The sequence below is a fragment of the Puma concolor genome, chromosome C2, assembly GCF_028749965.1.
Source record: "Puma concolor isolate L17-30 chromosome C2, mPumCon1.1.hap2, whole genome shotgun sequence".
Lineage (NCBI taxonomy): Eukaryota > Metazoa > Chordata > Mammalia > Carnivora > Felidae > Puma > Puma concolor.
Window position 1 is genome coordinate 65,388,075 of NC_141675.1, and position 13,067 is coordinate 65,401,141.

The window sequence follows — 13,067 nt, forward strand, 5'->3', positions numbered from 1 at the left end:
AATTTAGTAAAATTAAGACATTAAAAGATAACTAAATAAAACTTGGGCATTAACAATAATTCTTTTTCCAGAGTCTTTAGAGAGAAGATTTGTCTTTTAACTTCCTGGTAATTCTCATTCTGTAAAGCCCAGGTTAGGACTGCACGTTGGCAGTTAAAATCGGAACTTTTATTTCCTTTCATTTGGCTGACACTAATAAGAATATTTAGATATGAGTACCTGGGAGCAAGAAAACAGAGGATATGATAAAGCACAAATTGAAGGAACCTGGCATTTCTTCCAACTACCAGAGAACAATAGTAGTTCAAACGTTAATTTACCATGTGGTTACAGCAATCGTAGGTTAGGTAGACATACTTCCTGTCCACTGTCAGAAATGGCTTCTTGAAAACATGAATAATAATACATGTATTTATCTTAAGCTCCTTCCCATATAGCCTTCATCCAGAGGTTGTGGGTAGGGGGACAGGGTCAGGGGTAGGTAGGAAGCAAATGGAGAAGATGGAGTATAATTTAATTTTTTAGAAGGAAGTATTAATCATTTATTGGTTATTATATCCCAAGAATTAATGAGACTAAGAGGGATGTAGAATGCTTTCAAATGTGGGATAAAACAATATTTTTCCTTAGGTTGAGACTGAGTTTTCGAAAAAACATGTGTTTGTAAGGCATGGCATTTTAATACAAATCAGACGTATTGTAGAATTTATGGGATGTCGGAACTTTCCTAGCACTGTTTATACTCCATCTGCCCAGGGATGCCAAAGTTTTTTTAAAGTAATTTTTGCTTTGCTAACCAATTGTGCTAAGACTTCTGAACCAATGGTTGTATGCGTTCAGAATAGGAGGACCCTAGATTCATGGCTGATCTTAGAAATTACCTTCAATTTTAGATTTAGTGGGTAGTGAGACTGCCGGTCTCTTCAAGGGGATAATGACTCATCTTTTTGTAAATTTTAGATAATTAAGAAATTAATGTAAAAATTCTTGGTATTTAAAGTAGTATGAAAAAATTGGTTATAGGAATATTGTATAAGAGATCAACTAAAGTGTGATGGATCCTCATTTGAAGTTAAAAGGAGAGAAGGGTCAGGTACATGTGTTTAGGTGCTACTATATCATTGCATTTTGAAAGTTTTGTGCAGGAAATGAATTTTTGTGGTTTCTGAGACACCAGACTTAAAGCTGGGTTTTTTGAATGATGCATGTTGGGCTGTTCACAACCAAATATTGTGATTGTGTCCGTGAAGCTCTTAACGTGCTCACTGGGCAACTTTGGACTGTTGGATAGCTCTCTAAGTTAGGTGTAAGAACTTGCTCATTTCTTTATTTATTCTCAAACTGTATACTGTATTTCATTAATTTTTGAAAAGCACACTTCGGGACACCTGGGTGGGTCAGTCAGTTGAGCATCTGACTTTGGCTCAGGTCATGATCTCACGGTTCATGGGTTCGAGCCCCGCATCGGGCTCACTGCTTTCAGCGCAGAGCCTGCTTCCAATCCTCTGTCGTCCTCTCTCTCTGTCCCTCCCCCTCTCATGCTCTCTGACTCAAAAAAATTTTTTTTTATTTTAATGAAAAGCGCTCACTTCCACTCCCATTGTAACATCTTTTAAATTGTCAAGCATCTTACAATTGATTGAATGTCAATGGAATACAGTTTAGGCAGTGGTTTTGTCTTTTTTAGTAACATATAAAATCTTCTTGCATCTTTCCAATGATGTCCTAGATTTGGCGGAATAATATTTATAAAAGAATGGCCCTGTAGTATACATAAAAAGATGCATCATTTTTTTCCCCTTCTTATTCTACTGGATCAAAGTAGGGATTCCAGATTTGGACTGCTAATAAACACAAATGACTTTTGTTTTATTTTTCAAAAGGGTAATCCCTTTGTGACCCTCATCAGTTTAAGAGCTTTGTAAGTTGCTATAAGCCCATAGCAATATGATTATACCATGAACAATCTTCATGAAAAAACCCATACAGACTAGGGTAAAATGAAGAAACAAGTTCTCACAAAAGGAAAATTTTGTTTTTGAAAGTAAAAAAATCAAATAGAAGCAAGCATTTCTGAGTAAAACCTTTCCAGAATATTTCATGAATTATATTGGTACTTTCAAAAAAGTTCATGAAATTTAATTAGGGAAGTATTTACAGACACCCCCCTCCCCACTACATTATAAGCTGTTATATTTATTCTTAAGAGTCTACATTTTTGTGGTACTTTTAAAAAACTTTCTAGCCATGTGTAAAAAATGAAAAGATTTCTTTATGTAAATACCCAAATGGGTGTGAATATTGAGGAGAATAAACTCAGTTTTAGGGAAAGAAAGCATTCTTTTTCCTGTCTCCAATAAGAGAAATGTCAGCTAAGAAGTTATTTGCTTTTTAGATGGGTTATCCATATGTAGAATCATTGTCATTATTTTTATTTTTTATTTCCGAGAGAGAGAGAGAGAGTATGCCCATGTGAGTGGGGGAGAGGGGCAGAGAAAGAGGGAGAGACAGAATACCAAGCAGGCTCCATGCTCCTTGTGGAGCCTGACTTGGGGCTCCATCCCATAATCCTGGGATCATGACAGCTGTCAGACCCTAAACCACCTGAACCACCCAGGTGCCCCTTTTGTCATTATTTTTATATACATTCTTAGAGCTGAAATTTGCCACTGACACATGCAAAAATTGGGATTGAAGATTAGAAAGTATCTTGATTAAATCAGACTTGTCCTTTAGTGCCTGACTATTCTGTTACAGAAACTTTTGAATTACGGTTACAGATAATAAAACTGTTTCATGTGAAGTGAACTTTGTTATGATTTCATATGATAATGTACATACACACACCCAAAAACCTATCTAAAAGATTTCCTACAACATAAGAATTACTCACAGCATATAAATATGAAATCTATTTAAATAGTGACTGTAGTGCTGACTTGAATACCAATGATATCAATAACCTAGTGCAATTTAGTGAAAAAACAGTGACATCATGATCTCCTTCAGATTTGAACTTGTCAGTACCCTGTTTTCAACTCTGCCTAATGACAGTGGATTGAGTCCCCAAGTGCCCATGGGTTACCAGAGGGGTGGAAGATTTGACAGTTTATTCTCATTGGTCAGATGGTCATAGTGAGGGGGAGAGGTGGTTTGTTCTGGCCAATGAGTAGGCTAGGGCAGTGATGGTAATCCACGTCTTGTACTTACAGAGTGATAGGCTGCAGTGTTTCCAAAATCTGATTTTTAAAAAGGGCCTTAGATTATTAGAGTTACCCATGGGAATCCAGCTGGAAGTCTTTTATTTATTTATTTATTTTTGAGAGAGAGAGAGAGAGAGAGAGAGAGAGAGAGAGAGAGAGAGAGAGAGCAAGTGAGCACATGAGCGGGGAGGGGCAGAGGGAGAAGGAGAAGAAGAGAGAGAATCCCAAGTAGGCTCCACACTCAGTGAGGAGCCCAATATGAAGCTCCATCTTCCGATCCTGGGATCTTGACCTGAGCCATCCATCTTGACCTGGCTTGTACTGGAAGCCATTTTATAGAAAGAAATCCCAAGTGGATTTGTAGAAGAGGAGGTCTGATAAGATTTAACTCTCCAAGTATCTGAAGGGATTGTTTTATGGGATTGAGGTTACATTTAGTCTGTTTGTTAGGAACAGAATTCAGATTTCTGTTTGTTAACAGGTTATTAAAAATAACAAAAATTCAACCTGGTAAATTAACAAAAAATTTTTTTAAGTTTATTTATTGAGAGGGAGAAGGGGAGGGGGGCTGGGAAAAGACAGAGAGAGAGAGAGAGAGAGAGAATCCCAAGCAGACTCTGTACTGTCAGTGCAGAGCCTGATGCAGAGCTCGAGCTCACAAACTGTGAGATCATGACCTGAACTGAAATCAAGAAAGGTCTCTTAACCGACTGAGCCACCCAGGAACCCCTCAACTGAGTAAATTATAGAGATCTAATTGGCATTATTAATCGATTAATGAAATGAGCAGCATCCCATCTAGCAAGTAGATGGGAACTCCAAAGAGGTGTAGAAAGGGAAAGGTTTTCAAAGCTAAGACAAGGGAATCATGAACAGAAGAATGTATTGTTTCAATTGAGCTCATCTTCATTTGAGGACAGAAGGGTTTCAGTAGGTGGATTACATTATCTTCCTTTGAGGGATGAAGAGGGCCCACATGACAGATTACCTTATTGGTGCCGGCCAGAAAATTCCTGATTGACTGGTTAAAGGTTACAATCCTGAGGGGCTGAAACTGCAGCTAGGTTAGGTATTAAGTCTTGGTTTACAGATTTGGGGCTTTAACCCAAGTGACGCCATTTTGGGCCTGTGGTTTTCCTTTTAACAAAGGGAAAGCCATTTATCAATTAAGGTTGCTAAAAAATGGAATCTGCTACATTTTGAGTAAGCAAACTCTACATTACTTGAAGTATTCTGTCCACTTGCTAGAGTTTCTTCAGCAGGTCACTCCTTAAAGGGGGAACTAGACTGGATAACCTTTAAGATCCTTCCCCACCCCAGGGGAATTCTGATTCTTTGATTTTGGCTGTCCACTAAAAACATTTCTAAAGAAGTTAATCAACTGCTCTACCTGTTTACCTCTTCTTAGGTAAGCTGAGTTTCATAGTAAACTATCACTGGTGGCCAGTAATCATGTAAATGAATGGATTGATTACATAGACTGCTTCTTCAGAAGCCTGTATTATTATTAGTCTGTATCATAGGAAATCCTGTGGTCATTTTGTTGTTGTCTTGCAGTATACTGATGGTTGCTTTATTATCATTAAACCTGGAGGACTAGTTCTTACCAAATTAGTCATTTTTGTTGAAATATAATCAATTAAATACCCATCGATAGGATAAAATGTAACTCTGCTGTCTTGTTTTCCCTCTTCACTTTTAAATGTTGTGCTGAAATTAAAAGTCAGCTAAGCTTGCTTAAAGTAAGTACAGATGAGATGTGTTTTAAGGTTCTTGTATGTGCGTATTTTATTCTTCCTTTTATTTATTTATTGTGCTCTTTTTTTAAAAATTGTTTTTCTGTCTTGTTGTTGTTGTTGTTTATTTACTTATTTTTGAGAGAAAGCCTACAAGCATGGGAGGGACAGAGAGAGAGAGGGAGACACAGAATCCAAAGCAGGCTCCAGGCTTCAAGTTATCAGCACAAAGCCTGACCTGGGGCTCGAACTCACAAACTGCGAGATCATGACCTAAGCAAAAGTTGAAGTCAGGTGCTCAACCAACTAAGCCACCCAGGTGCCTCTTCATTGTGCTTTTTCTAGGCCATTATTCCTGTGACTGGTCCATAGAGTACCTACATCAAAATCAATGCCATGTGTGGTTGGTGGGAGGTGGGGAGGAAGGGACAGGTAGCCAGCCTGTAAAGAAAAGCAGATTCCAGGGGCCTGGAAATTGACATTTCCAAAAGACCTCAGAGACTCCTTTCTTTCTTTCTTTCTTTCGTTCTTTCTTTCTTTCTTTCTTTCTCTCTCTCTCTCTCTCTCTCTCTCTCTTTTTCTTTCTCTCTCTCTCTCTCTCTCTCTTTTTTTTCTTTCTCTCTCTCTCTCTCTTTCCCTCCCTCCCTCCCCCCCCTTTCCTTCTTTCTAGAGAATATGAGTGGGGAGGGGCAGAAAGAGAGAGAGGGAGAGAGAGAATCCCAGGCAGGCTCTACACTTTCAGCACAGAGCCTGGTGGCAAGGCTTGATCTCCAGAGCTGTGAGATCATGACCGGAGCCGAAACCAAGAGTTGATGGACGCTTAACTGATTGAGCCATCCAGGCGCCCCAGGCCTCAGGGACTCTAATGTAACTCACATTTGAGACTCCTAGATAGAAGGATTTTAGGGATTGTCAACCAACAGCTGTTTTGTAGAATCGCAAGCATAGACATAAATGACACCAGTGCCATGTAGCATATTACTGTTGAAGGAAACATAGAATTTATTAGGTTCCTTTTTTTTTTTTTTTTTTTTCCACTTTGTATTTGAAACCGTTGACATGAACAGTTAAGTGAATTGCCCAAGGCCTTGCAGATGGGAACCCGTGTCTCCACTGAGCACCACTTGGTTTGGGGGTGAGGAGTACATTGAAGAGAAGAGATTTTAAAAATTCCATTTGAAAGCTGAAATGAACCAGTGACCAGCCTCCTGTGATGCTTTTTATATGTTGCCATTTTAAATATCGTGTGTGTGCCGTCACCGCAGACCTTTTAATGTGTCAATTGAATTGGAAAACAATTCAGTTGAGATTAATTGGGGCCATAATATTTTCTGAGTGTAGTTTTCTGCCTGGTCTGTAGTTGTCCCCCGACTAAGTTCACCAGATTGCTTTCTCTTCCTGCTTCCCCTACCCCGTCTTCCATGTTAGGTTATCTGTCTAGATCCTCCTCTCTTTTCAAAGAGAGGGTCAACTTTCTATCCCAAACTCTTCCTTTTCATTACCTGCCTTCACTTAGTTCTAGCAACACATTGCCCAACAGACCTGACCTCATACCTGTGGCCGGGAAATTTTGAATCAAGTATTTTGACATTGTTTTCGTCTTCTAAAAGTGAACCTGGTACTCCTTGGTAAGTATGAGGCTGAAGGAGTGTCTTGTTGAACTTCAGGACAGGTGCACAGATATACATGGGGATTATTTGATAGGTGAAATCAGGGGGAAGGGAAGTCACACAACAACAGTAGTTTCTCAAAGGCAGTGATGGAGAAAAAGACAAAAATTGACGCTCACAGTTCAGTCTGAATAGGAATGTCTAGAAAGGAAGGGGTACAGTCCTAATATTTTACCTTGAAGGGATTTATGACTTGCTCATGTTTTGCATATCACGCATATCTGCATGTGTTATGGTCTTGTTTAACCACTGCTAGTACTAGATGTGAGATTCCCATTTGGATGTAGTTTTGTTTGTTTTTATTGAACATGTTGATCAGTTTTCCTTCTCCCCTTCTTACCGATCCTCGGATGGTGTAGGCCTAGTCTTGGTCATTCCTGATTGGCAAACTGAGGGCTGGTGGGTGTCTGGATGAGATAACTTCAAAATAGATCCATTCTTTTGAGAAGCCTGCTGCTTTTTCAGCTTAGGAAAAAATAGCCGTGTATCAGTGGGGACACCTTCCTGGTAACCTGTTCCCTAAACATAGACCCTTTATTTTCCTTTGTCTCAGGCCCCCTTAGTGATGGGAGGGTTCATTCTTGAGAGTGAAATTGTAGCCTGTTCAGTCAGATTGTTTCTGTGGAACCAGTGTGCCAGGACTAGAAAGTATTTATGCCATAAAGCAGTCTGCTGCCCCTCAAACAGTAACTGTGTCAGCACATTTTTATAGCTGAGAAAATAGCTGGCCAGGGTGACCCAACCTTCCCACAGTTACTCACTCAGAGGTGTTTACTGACTGCCTTTGATCAGACTTCAAATGAGAGAGCCTAACCTATTTGTGGTGGTGTTTACTGTCAGTCCTCAGCCTGCCCTTTGTTTTTCACATACAAACAAAAGAGTGAAAGCAACAGGCTGTGTAAACATGGCTGGTGTATAGGAACTCTCATTTACTTTCCTGGCTTCCCTGGTGTGGTTTAGGTAAGGCAGAGACTAGAACTATAAATTGAACTTGTCATTTCAAAACCCCTTATTAGATCCCAGCCACCGGACAATTTAGAGAAGTTTTATTAGCAATCAAAACACTTTTGTAAAATTAAGTTAATTTCAGAAGATTGCTGGTCTTGGCTGTGAGAGACAATTTCCAGTCTGACATTGGGAACTTGTGAGTGAGGGAGCAGGCCTCCTAGCTTGGAGAGAAAATGGCGTCGGGCAGGTAAACTGTCATTGGTGTCTTATGAAACATTAAATTCCTTTTTTGAAATTCCATTTCCATAATAACTGTTGCTTTTTTGAAAGTAGTTCTGTTCCATGGATCTCAGATACTGCTCTCTTGCATTGAGATTTCAGGTGCGTGAGTTAAAAGAACTAAGCTAGTAAACCGTGTTGGGATGTTGTCAATAAAATGCCTTTAGAGTGTTGTCAAAGGCTTCCCTTTCCGGCAAGCTCTCTTGCAAGGGCAACTGCTACCCTGAGAATAAATAGTTCAAGGGGATCCTCTTTGGTTTGGTTTGTAAACCTCATTAGAGCAATGGATAATTGCACTCCCCTCAATACATTGAGTAATGATACGTTGGTAAAGCTATACATCAGTATTATTTGTAATGCAGCTCTCAGGTGGGTGATGTTTTTAATGTTCTTTCATTTGTAACATGAATAATGTCCAGTGGCTTGTAAGGAATGAAATCACATATTGTTGTCTGGTTAATAATTGTGGTACTTTTTTCAGACTTGCCCCACTAGAGCATGACCTTGGAATTGTGAAGCAGAGCACAGATAGCATAGGAAGTGCACGCTTGCCCCTGAGTGCTTCACAAAGTTGTTATGCAAGAAACTATTTGCTGTCCTGTATTCTGCTCACTGTTCTGTCCCCCCCTGGGAGAGGAGGGCCTTGTGGCCAGCCATTTGGGGTGGGAGTGGGGGTCTGGAAAAGAAGAGTGGACATTTTATTCATCCCTCTTCCCCTTTTGACCCTCCTGGAGAGCAATGAAAACTGGTGAGAGAATGAAGGCAACCCCTTTAAAATCGTCAGGGCCACAGTGAGTAAATTCTGCCCATTCCTGCTGGCACGTCCTCAGTTGCTCTCCTAGCCATCACCTTTTAATCAACAATCTTTCTGATCCTTTTCCCTATAAAATTAATAGCCTTTAGTGCTTTTCTTTAAAAACAGCAGTTTGTGTCTTAGCTTGGGACATATAGAATGAAATTTAAAATACTCTGCTCTAAATAATTTTTACACTTAATGAGAACTGCTTGGGATGGCTCCACTGGAATTATGCTCAGCTTTTTGACTCACTGTTCTTGGTAACTCCCTCTTGAGTTTGTTACTAGTTGGAATACCAGCTGTTGGGTGAAGTGGTCCTCTTTACCATGTGTGGGGAAGGGACGAGGGTTCTCGCTAGTGCTCTTGAGGGGCATGATAGAAAATATGCCCGGCTGGGGTGCCTGGGTGTCTCAGTCAGTTAAGCATCCGACTTTGGCTCAGGTCATGATATCATAGTCTGTGGGTTTGAGCCTCACGTCAGGCTCTATGCTTATAGCTCAGAGCCTGGGACTTGCTTCAGATTCTGTGTCTCCTCTCTCTGTCCCCCCCCCTCCCCCCACTCACACTCTGGTGCTCTCTCTCTCTCTCTCTCTCTCCCCCCGCCCCTCTCAAAAATAAATAAACATTAAAAAAAAGAAAGAACATATGCTGGGAAAGAAGGCTTTGAAATAAAGTGCTTAATGCCCTTTTTGATACCTTTAACTTTGCTGCTAATATTTGCAGAGGCTTTTCTTTTTAAAATATCAGAAACCTGGGGCACCTGGATGGCTCAGTTGGTTAAGCAGCCAACTTCAGCTCAGGTCATGATCTCACAGTTCCGTGGGTTCGAGCTCCGCATCAGCCTCTGTGGTGACAGCTCAGAGCCTGGAGCCTGCTTTGGATTCTGTATCTCCTTCTCTCTCTCTCTCTGCCCCTCCCCAGCTCGCACTGTCTCTCTCAAAAATAAAATAAAAAATGTTAAAAAAAAATTTTAAAAAATATCAGAAACCCTTTCTCAGTATTACTGAGTTGTATTTGTATCAATCCTGAGAGCTTTGAAGTTTATATTATAAAGTTCTGGTTTAAGTATAAATAAGCAAATCCATGGGTTATCTGCCATTAAAACCTGACATTACAAATCAAAACAAAGACAGACTGAATCTCCGTGTTCATTTAGATAGTTGAATTAGCAGGGTAATATTGGATGTGTTTCCTCTCTAGACTGGTAACATATATTCCACATTTGGATAAGACAGTAAAGGTGAACTTGAAAGCGGGGCCAAGAGACCTTGGGAGGTCGAGCTTCAGCATCAGTTGTGAGCACACTGTTTTCTGTTTTTGTTTTGTTTTGTTTTGTTTTTTTTCCCAAAGAGCAACTTCTTGAACTATTTCTCATAGGCCTTCTATGTAATTCTTTAATCATTTCTATTGCTAGACCAGAGTTGCACCAAATAGTCCCGCTGCTTGAGCTGTCTGGGCTATATGCCTGACTCCATGCTGAGCTACAGAGTGTCTGTCACAGAAGCCTCAGGCCAAACGCAGGACACGAAGCTGGGTTCCCCCCTCCCCCCACGCACTTCTGTGCACCTGCGCATTACTCATTCTGCATGCCATTCTCTCCGTAATTAAGAACAGAAATGCTTGTTCTCTTCAATGTCATTGTGTCCTTGGCATCCTGCACGGGCTCTGGCAACTAGACCGGGTTCAGCAAAGGTTTATTGAACTGAACAAAGCAACAATCAAGAGTTGTAAAATCAGGAGGGGAGGGCTGTGTTACCGGCCTCTCAAGGTACTAGTATCTTGGACAGTTTTACTGTGCATTTCTGAAGCCCTGAATTTAAATCAAGTTCTTTTTAAAACTGTTAGATCATCATGCCTATTGTGAACGGATTCACCAACTGATTTGACTCTTGATTGCACCAGTCACTGAGAGTTTTCAGTGCTTCCCTTCCCCACCCCATGGATAATTTTTATCTTCCAGTTCTAGAGCTCTTGGCCTCTAATAAAACAATTGCTGCTTATTTATAGTAGTTTATTGTTAACATACGTGTTGTAAAATCCTCTCTGTGGCTTTTAATTCCTTATGGCATCTCGTACGATAAGGGTTTATGGAGTTCAATAAAATATTAACTCTGATCACACAGTAATTATGTGGATTTTATTAGCATTTAGGCCTTAAAACAACTTGATAAGGTAAATTGGGTAGATATATCTTAGTTTTATTGAAATTGTAGAAAATTGGGATTTGGGCAGTTTAGTCTCATGTAAGAATTAAACCCTTGTCTTCCAATTCCCGATGCCTTTATAACAGCTAAGTAGGAAAACAAGTTCCAAGAGAAACATTTGGAAAGGAAAGACTTGGATTTCAAATCGGCAAAGCAGGCCAGATAACTAACAAAGCACCTCCTTGTGTGTTGAAATGGTTAAGTGATAAGAGGTGGTGACCCATTATTTATGAATCCTATCAGTAATTCAGTTTTGGTTCTTGGTGGAGTGGTTGACTACAAGATTTCAGCAGGAATGTTTAGTCATTAGGCAATTTGTTGTTATGGTCACTTGCTACTTTTAAGGACAATGGCTGAGCCAGACTAGAAATTCTTGTAATGAAGCCAATGTCAGAGACAAGTGGGGGATCGACTTGCAGAAAACAAGGGCTGATCCTGTGATTTAGAGCTGTCTCAGGACTTTTGAAAGTTAGGCACACCCAACTTTCTAAGGTTTCCTAGAAATTAGGGAAAGATAACAGGTAATTTGGGGAGAGGTAGAGAGCTAGGAATAGGATGGAGAAGTAGATAACTCTGGGAAAGCATGCATCCTTCCCTTTTTAAATTTTGGTTCTTATTTTTAAATCACAATTAATATATCTTGAATATATTACATTTTTTTAATGGAGGATACTATTTCCAAGGTACAGAATGCAAATGTGTTTTTAGAAGAAAAAAATACCAAGAACAAAACAATTAACTTGCTCATTTGAGAAACTGTAATTCTTTCTTTGTCTCTGTGGTGAATGACTGCACACTATTAATCTCTTTATTCATACAGTATTTTTCTTCTAGCAGCACAATGGTAAAGTTGCTTTTCAAATACCGTGACTTGACCAGGCACCGTGCTAGGGTATCTTACATACATTACATCTTGCAGTCCTCAGGACAACCTTGAAAATAGCCTTTGTCATCCCTTTTTTTAAGTCAGAAATGTGCTAACCAGAGAGATTTTAAGAAACTTGCCCAAGGTCATGCTAGACTGTGATAAGGTTCATTCAAACCCAGGCCTCCTTAGATTCACGACTTTTTTTTCTTCACGCTGTTCAGATTCTGCTGCTCCCAGCCTGTTTCCTCTCTGGCAGAATGCCTCTGGGAAGAAGTAGTTCCAGGTTAGAGAGACCAGCCTATCTGAGCCATGGAAATGTGCCATCTATACCTGGCTTCTGTATGAAAATTACACCTAACGGAAAAATGACTTAGCAGCATTTTAAGGAACAACAAAATTTACTCCAGAAGGAAAGTAAAATTAGAAGCAACTAAATCTACTCTACCAAATCCAAAGGGCCCTTTAAATGCTTATTTCTGTAATTACTAATGTGTCCAGGGGTTGATAATCTTTTAAAATCTTGCTGAATTTAGACAGCGCCTGAAATGCCTCCTTGCGTTTGTTTATATGTCCGTATCCCCATAATTAGACTATCAGTCCTTTGAGGATGGAGAATGTATCTTACTGGTCTTTGCATAGCACAGCATCTTGAAATAGCATCCTCCCAAATACAACTGTATGAGGAATGAAAATGTCCTCTAGGAGACTTCTACTCTGTTGCTTTTCGATAATTTGTTAGTAACTCCAGTTTTACTATCTTCCCCCCCCCACCTTTTTTTTTTTTGGTTATATGCTCATCATCTTAAAAAAATGAAGTGAAATTCACATAACATAAAGTTAACCCTTTTAATTCATTAGCATTTAGTAAATTAGTAAATTCACTGTGCTGTGTAATCACTAGTTCTGTTCTGAAACATTTTCATCTTCCCTAAAAGAAACCCTGCTCCCAGTAAGCAGTTTCTCTCTAGATCCCTCCCCACCCCCCCTCAGCCCTTAGAAACAACAAATTTGAGTTGTGTCTCTTTTGATTTACTTATTCTGGATATTTCATATAAATGGAATTATATATAATATGTGATCTTTTGTGACTGGCTTTCACTTAACATAATGTTTTCAAGTTTCATCCACATTGTAGCATATTTGATTCCTTTTTATGGCTGAATAATATTTCTTTGTATTCTGTCATATTTTATTTATCCATTCATACCTGAATGGACCTTTTGGCTCTTTCCATCTTTTGGTTTTTGTCAGTAGTACTGCTGTGAATGTGTGTGTATATGTCTTTGAGTTCCTGTTTTTGATTCTTCTGGTTATATACCAAGGAGTTATATTGATGGGTCATACGGTAATTTCATGTTGAAAT

At 39.6% G+C, this 13,067-nt stretch overlaps 1 protein-coding gene across 2 annotated transcripts in view; it reads left to right on the forward strand.

Annotated features, from left to right (window-relative positions):
- Positions 1-13,067, forward strand: part of FNDC3B (fibronectin type III domain containing 3B) — a 364,422-nt gene that overhangs the window by 174,454 nt on the left and 176,901 nt on the right. The window lies entirely within an intron of this gene.